This window comes from Sceloporus undulatus, chromosome 5, assembly GCF_019175285.1.
Source record: "Sceloporus undulatus isolate JIND9_A2432 ecotype Alabama chromosome 5, SceUnd_v1.1, whole genome shotgun sequence".
In the NCBI taxonomy this organism is placed as follows: domain Eukaryota; kingdom Metazoa; phylum Chordata; class Lepidosauria; order Squamata; family Phrynosomatidae; genus Sceloporus; species Sceloporus undulatus.
In genome coordinates, this window is record NC_056526.1 from 137,814,336 (window position 1) to 137,822,824 (window position 8,489).

Here is an 8,489-nt window from a genome sequence, read left to right on the forward strand (position 1 = left end):
CTTAGACTCAAACAATGCATGGAAAAATGCACAAAATGATACAAACAAGACCCCAAACAACTGCAAATCATCAGCTGTTACCCAAAGGGCACACACTCACCTTAATCTGTCTCTACCATGAATCCTACACAAATTACTTGTTTTTTGTGCTCTTCACTGAATATTAATATTTTAATATATGGCTATACTACCTCAGAGTTTATATAGAAAAATACTAGCATGACATACCATGTCAGCATTAATAGTAAGCTCCCTGTCAACATGACTATCTTGGTGTGAAGCTAGGCTTTCCTAGTGTTCCTCTCATCACAATTGCTTTCTGTCTGTCTATGCCATTGTAACAACGTGAAGCTATTAATATTTACAGGTATTCAGAAAATCAGAAGTTTAGGTTCAATTTTTTACATGTTTACTTTTTTATTCTTGACACAGATCTGCCTTAATATTCTGCAAAAGCTAAGTAATCCTATTGAGATTGTGCAGAGGAGGCTTTGGATTTCACAACCAACATCCTGGAGGAAATTTATGAGATGCTTAAACTGTTACACCTCAAGGTGACCCAGGAAGCTTCTTGAAAATGCTGCATCTTTGTTCAGTGGATTTAATTTGTGTTTATTAACCTTCTGACACAATACTGTTCTGTAGCAGCACATGATCCAGGCAGGTAGAAATGTGCATACTTATACACAGTGTACATTTTAGGGGGCACCACAATTCCATGCTTGCTTATGATTATACCACCTCAAGGTAATAAAAAGTACCCATTATAGACCCAGTAGAGTGAGATGAGATTTGCCCATTTGGGACTGCTGGAAAAAGCTAACTTTATGGAAGATGTGGAAGAGTCATAAATTTGTAATGTGCAGTCATTGTGGCTTGAGGGATAAATATTCAGTACCTGTTATTACCTGATAAAGACATACATATGTATGAATTCATTTTATGTGATAATTACTGAATCTAGCATTAGCATCTGCCTTTACCTGATAAACCAACTTTATTATATTAAATAAAGTGATTGCAATAATTCACATGCCGCCATGAACAATGAAGACTGCAAAATAAAGCAATCAAAGGTAGGTGTGTGTGTGTGTGTGGGGGGGGAATACAGCAGTTTAACTTTTCCTAATATCAAGGTGTGTTTGCAAGAATTTTAACAACCTGTTTTGTGTGTAGGCTTTGTTACAAATATTTGTCTGTATTAGAAAATTCTCTTCCCCCCCCCCTTTGAATTTAATGCATTATATGGTGGGGTTACATAAGCAAGCCTATCTGATATGTTGCACTCCCCACTTTTTTTCTGTTCTAAAAGTGACTTCGTGAGCCAAAGAGAAAAGCACTTTCTGTTTATACCATTAAAAGTAAAATGGGATCAGTTTGTTTCCTGCTGAAATGGTCAACTACCTGCTGGTTAATCAGTAATAGGAAAAGATAATCTGGAATGCTTTCAATTACGGAGAACAGATAATGCCAAAGAAGGGAGCAGATGTCACAATATCCAACCAGTTGCAGCTACTAATTTGCACTCTCTCCCAGTGGCAACACTGTTGGATGCAGAATCTCATGGAAACCTGCAATAGCTTTAGTGCCAGATTATGGGTGTTCTCATGCTAGCAAAAGCTGTAAACAAGTTGGAGAATTTGGCACCAGTTTACTGTTTGTTTGCTTATCAGAAGACTACAGACCTATCTAAAGATTATTCATCAGTTCAGGAAAGACTTTTGACAGAAGTTTCTTTGGACGCTAGGCTAACATCCAATTGCTAGTCCAAACTAAAATAGGTCCACAGAATTGGAACATGTTAAGTAAACACATGTTGAAAGTCCCACTGAATTAGACTAGTTTAGAACAATAATTGGATTTGGCGCGCGCACACACACACACATTTATCAGATGCATGTAAAGAAAAAAAAAGAATGTTGAAAGAGAATTAAAATATTAAAGCACAATGGAATTAAAAGCGGTTTAAAATCATGCTGATCAAAAAAAGCATAATTCACGCCCATTAAAAAAACACATCTCAGCTGACAGCAAGGTATCAAAAGCCCACCTGAATGGCAGAAAAACAACAGAACTGCTGCATATACATCCAGCAATGTCAAGTAGATAAATCACATAATGTTGTTATGAGAAAGACTAAGGGAAGATCTGAACCCATAGAAACAGTGAGTATCTCATTTAGGCCAAATTCTTCACAGTGTTTGTGAACTTAGCCTTCTGAGTTCTTCTCCCTTCGTTCTTGTTTGTCAGGCCTAAGTTCATCCAATGATCTGTATTCTAAATACATTTTTTTAAAAAAAGAAATTCATTGTAACAATTGTCAGGGCAATATGTTAGGGCTTCTGGGAATGGCTGTCTTGTAGTGTTTGGTTGCATTTGTTGTCTTGTCTTTTCTGTGATAGGGTCCTTTTTAGGTCATTGCTCATATTTTCAATTTCTCTTCTGACATATACTGCCAGTAAACATTGAACCTAAGACACATATATATTGCCTCAGGGAAGACCACACTGACTTTAAAGCAAGATCTGCTCGACATTTGTGCATTAAGTCACAAAACGCCTTTGGTGTTTTAATATTATAGAATAGGAGATACAATAGAAGTAATTCATAGATCCTAGGATAAGCTCTGGTTTGTGTGTGTGTGTGTGTGTTTTGTTTTGTTTTGCTTGAGTTACATGACATACTAAATATCATACACCATTCACATGACTATTTACTTAGCATTTTCCCCCTAGAGCTAATAAGCTCACTTTTCTATAATACTTCCTGCAATGTAAGATAAACAGTAGCTTCATTAGAGCAAACAGAGAAAAATGCAGTATATACCATGCTTACAGTAATATAGCCCTAAATTCAACTAATATTCCTGACTAGAGTAGTCTCACTGCATCAGTTGTCAGTCAAAACTAAGGCAAGCAAGTTCAAGTAAGTTTGGACTAACAAATGGATTTCAGCTAAGCTTATTTTTGGAGTGAATATTGCCAAAACGTTGAAGAATGTGTAGTTTGTCATTTGCACCAAAAATAGTTTGAAATAATTTTGTTGGTAATTGTTCATCTATATGACTTCCAGCCATGGACATAAGACCACACAACCAGATGGTACTACTTTATCATTCTTTACTAGTGAACCAAATACAGTTGGCCCTTCTTATACACAGGTTTCTTATACACGGATTCAAGCATCCGCGGTATGAAAATATTCAAAAAAAAGTATAAATTTCAAATATCAAACCTTGATTTTCCATTTTTTATAAGTGACACCATTTTTCTGTCATTATATTTAATGGGACTTGAGGTCAATCTGGATGAGCCCTCCACACTATCTGAAGGTCACATGAGTCTCATCCCTCTTGTATATCATCTTGTCAAGAGGTCAGACTGCTTGACCATCACAGTTCTTAGAGTTGCACTTTGGGGGCATTTGTCTGACATGTTCCAGAAAGGCATCCCATTTGCCGATAAAATTTGTGCATGAACATAATTCCCTCTTAGAGCATCATTTCTAGAAGGTCCTCAATTTAGTCAACTTGGGAAGGATTCCTAAAACTAATAAAAACAACTGGAGATCAGCATTTTAAAGTCTATGAATCAACTATGTAGCAATCAAGGCAGAATATCAAATCTAAACTGCTTGCATCCAATTTAGGGCCCTTATTCAGGAGTGTAATGTCTCATAATACATTAACAAATAGTAGTTTATTCATTATGTCCAGTTTGTTTAGTTGGCTTCTTTCCAAAATATTGTTCATCATCACCAAATAATATTACAATGTGCTCTCTGTTTTTATAAAGTACAACAGAGGAAGCCAGTGGCAGAACATTTTTATTGTGTGCATATTTCAACATTTATGCTTTTTTCAGAAGACAGAGCAGAGTGTGTGGACCATATTGGGCCCTTTTCATGTGTGATTTCATGTATATAAGGTGGAACAGAACCACACTACTAGATCCAACCATGAAATCACACTCTGTGCTGATTCCTCTCCCTCATTATCTGCACATTCGTGTTGGAGACCTGAAAAGAGGTAACTATATGAATCAAAAGACTGGGGGAGTGGACAACTTGTGGTCCTCCAGATGTTGACTACAACTCCTAATCTCTATCTCCAGTGGTGATATTTGTTCAGTCTGATGGACAGTTGACAACACTGGGGACATGTGAATTGCCCACCTTGGCGCTAGACCATGGTGGAATGGGATATTATGGATGATTGCCTAATAGGCAAGTAGCTAATGACAATTTGAGCTGTTGAGACAGAATTAAATTAGATTTTATTTATATTTTAGGAAATAATAAAGTGAAATGTGTTGTTCTTGCTATTCCCTACATGATAGGAGGCATTCTGTTTCCTACACTATCCAGCTGTAAATATTTTACTTTCTGTCATTGCACAAAATATAGGACAGCCACAAGCCTTATTCATATTTGTAACTGTGTTAAATTTCTTTTTAAAAAATCATTGGAGGCCAAACTTGCCGTGAGTGCTGTTATCTCAAAGGAACCATCCTGCTGTAAAATATTTCCTAACAATCTGTTCCAGATTAACAGCACTCTGTAAGTCATTTGATTTGATAACAATGAATGAATACGCTTATATTACCCCCACCCAATGATTTTTACATCCTATTTCTACTTTGGGATTTATAAGAATTGTCAAAAGAATTCAGATCTTGTAGCAGCTACCACTTTAACAGGGCACCTAGTATCAGCTTTGGAATGCCATTTCTGAATGTAAAATCCACTTCTTTGGCATCAGTCTTATAAAGCTTGAGAAAGCTGATTAACATGACCCAAACTGTGCATGAAAGAGAGAGATGTAAGGAAATAATTGATGTTTACTGGAGCTCTGAAATGCTTGTGTGACATTATAATAAGCCTAAACACTGGTGAGCGTATTTTATCATTTTAAGCCGAAGTGTTAAACTAATTATATGAGATGTCATTTGAAATTATTTGAGTAAATCTGTTTCTGATACTATTTTCTTTGAATTTGTTTTCCATCTCTACATTGCACCATAGAGCAATTTCCATGTTTCCATTCTAATTTGGATTTATTTTACTGTAGAGAGCTCTTGCACAATCTGTTGAAAGAGAAGAAAAACAAGGAGAAACATTTGATCCTGCAATTTTCAGCTTCTGCCCTTCTCATTTGCACAAAAAGAAACAGGAAGCCACATAACATGCCCTGAAGAATGGGACAAACCAGGTTGTGCAGGAAATCAAAAGGAAGATGAATTGTCAAAAAAGTTGAGTGAGGATTACATTCTTTGATCTCCTACTTCCCACAACATATAAAGATAGATAGATTAGTCTGCTGTTCGTTTCATTTCTGCATGCTTAATTCATAGGTTAATCCATCTCATTTGCAAATTAATTAGCATTTAAAAATAACATCATATTTAAATATGCATTTTAAAATTATTTTTAAAATACATTGTATTACAATATATGCATTTCTAAACACATTTTACACTCAAAATACACATTTCTAAAATGTATTTTATTCCAAAGACTTTATCACACCAGCCAGTATGATGTCCCACTTTAACTGTGCTAGTTTAAGAATGGAAGCATATTGGTTTGGCATAATTTTTTCCTCACACTTGTTACCACCTAGAAAAAGGCAAATATTCCCTCTTATTTAGTAAGTAAATACCCAATGTCCAAAAAGAGTTAGAGAATTAAAACAAGAACAAGTTTTTATTGTTGATTTGCAAAGCAACAAGACTAGGCTAGAGTGTATTACTCAAATTAACCCAGCCAAGAAAGAAAAGCCTCCCAATTTCTTTTATATCCATGGGCAGGACCACTGTACTTCATTCCTGTATTTAGAGTCCAGTTATATATAGCAGTAAGACTGAGGTTCTTTTGACACATTTTGCCTGTCAATGAGAAGATGCACAACAATAACGAATGACTTGCAAGGTGGTAGCAGAATGAATATGATGTCATGTGATAAGTACTGGCCATAAACACTTTTATGCTGTTAAAATTCAATTTTTTAGCCTTATGTGGTAAGTTTCTAAAATACAACTTTTCATATGTTTTATGGTGTGTAGCTGAGCTGAGAATGGCTCTGAAAGTTTTGAGAAGCATGAAATCCCAAAGATAATTATGCTTCCATCCACATGTTTGTTTGCTTTGAAATGAAAACTAGACAAAATTCTGTCCTTTAACTCAAACTACCTTTCCTTTCTTAATGCTCATCCTTATTCCACATATCCCTCCATAGACAATATATGCAGGTGCTTGCTAATACATCATGGACCATTTATTATAATTAATGGATTCTTTTGCATTGGATATTTGCCAGCTTGAAGAAGTCAAACAAATGCAAAAGTTGTCAGGTTATAATTCAACTGTGAGTTATTGGGCTGTGAGAAAGCCAAAATCATGCACCACAATAGGCCACCAGCAATTCATGTGAATTAAGTCAATGAATTTAGAAGGCAAGAAATAGCTAGGTTAGTTTGAAAGCATCTGCCCTTCCTTTTACCTTCATGGTTTTGTATATCCCATTTCATTTCAGTTTTGCCTTTTCCCAAAATAGGCCTAGTTCCACTTTCTGGTTCATTCCACTATGTACCTTCTTGATCTATGTAGCATTTATTATATAGCAAGGTGACCCTAATTGAGAATGGTATTATTATAAACTGGAGCAAGAAGATCACCAGGCATCACATTCATTATCCACCAGCATTTCCCCACAAATTCTGCTTGCCATTGGAAATGAAAAATAATTGAGCTACCCAAGATGTATAGCCAAGCACACATAGGGTTTATTTTCAAGGCATTTTATTCACTGTATCTGGATTCTATCATTTATTAAGTCATCATCACTGAAGGATGGAAAGTCAGATGAGATTAAATAATAACAAATTTCAAACATGCAAATCACCCAGCAAAGAGGGGTTTTTATTAAAACGATTAAGCTTTCACTGGCACATAATGTTGGCATTAAAAGTGCTTTAGTGAGAAAAGGTGACAAAAAGTTCTCTGGATTCATTTTGCACAGTGTCTTTCCAATCTGAAGAACAAGATACAGATGGCTACAGATAAGCAGTGAGAAGAGCACTTGGTAAGATCTCACAGTGGCTGTACATAACTAATTATTTTTTGTTACACTGCATGAAAGAAATAGAGGTTTCCTTAAGTATGTGTGTGATATATGTGTATATATTATATGCATATTCTATTATTATACACATATTATTTGTTTTGTGATAGCAAAATATGCGTGCCTTCAAGTATTTTTTGACTTGTTGTGACTTCATCACTGGGTTTTCTGGGGCTGAGAGTGTGTGACTCACTCAAGATCACCCAGTTGGTTTCCATGGCCAAGCACATAATTGAACCCTGGTCTCCAGAGGCATAGTCCAACACTCAAACCACAAAACATGACGTATAACACCACTATCAATGCTCAGAGAAAAACCTTTATGATAAATAATGAATAAATAATTATAACAGGAGAACATTTCCCACTTAGAAGAAGATTCCTGTCTTTTCAAAGGGTACAAGCAGTGACTGAGAAGCAATGGAGGGCAAGCAGTTCAGATTGGGGTTGTAGGTATTTTAGATCACACAAAGGCAGTGGCTGTGCTCCCCACCACTGCGCTTCCCAGCATGAATAAACCTATTAACCCACAGCCTTTATTTGTTTCCTATCAATCTACCACTCACCTTGCACTCTCATTGGATGGCTCCTCTACAATTCCCTTCCATCTTTTGTGCCCCAGTGAATGATCATTTGTCTATTTATCTTCCCTTTGCACCATCACTGTGTGGAACTGAGAAATAGGCCACCCTCAGAGGGGCACAATCTACCTCCTCACTTTTGACTATAAACACTGCTGATCATAAACACAAACATGAAATAAATTTCCCAAAGATAGAGCTCTAGTTTCTGATTAAAAATGAATCATAAATGGTGTCCTTGTCAATATACTTGGAAAACTACATGCCAATGAGATTTAAAAAAAATTACAGTGAGGCTTCTCCTAGTAAACTGTTTTCTGAATGGTTGTAATGAACTGGGCCAGTACTAAAATATCAGGAAGATTACTATTTAAATACCAATACCAGTAATACTTGCAAGGTTATTCTAAGGATTACAAGATAATGATGTAAAGTGTTTGGCGCATTCAAAAGCACTATATAAATGCTTTATTTTTATTGATTTTTATATAACATGATCCATTAGTCAGGATAGGTGGAAGTATATGAGTGTAGAATATTGTTCAATTTCAATTTCTATTATCTTTTTAATAATACAAGAATATTTATGAATATAGTAACAAGAATATTTACTAGTTGTTTTATAGGCCATTGTTATGAATCAGTGAGCTTAAGGGTCTATGTTCATTAACTGTTTATCTCCTGCCAACCTTACTAGGCTGCACAGAAAGATATCCACTTGTTTCTTCTTACATTGCCTGAAACTTGTTTTCATTATTTCCACCAGAAATTTAATGTGACCAAGTAGC

The 8,489-nt window shown here is 35.7% G+C and overlaps 1 long non-coding RNA gene across 1 annotated transcript; it reads left to right on the forward strand.

Annotated features, from left to right (window-relative positions):
• The first annotated feature begins 432 nt into the window (after positions 1–432).
• Positions 433–5,281, forward strand: LOC121932296. Its single transcript, XR_006104310.1, has 3 exons — positions 433–554; positions 3,864–4,027; positions 5,069–5,281. It is a non-coding gene; the product is annotated as an uncharacterized LOC121932296 (long non-coding RNA).
• Positions 5,282–8,489: the final 3,208 nt, after the last annotated feature.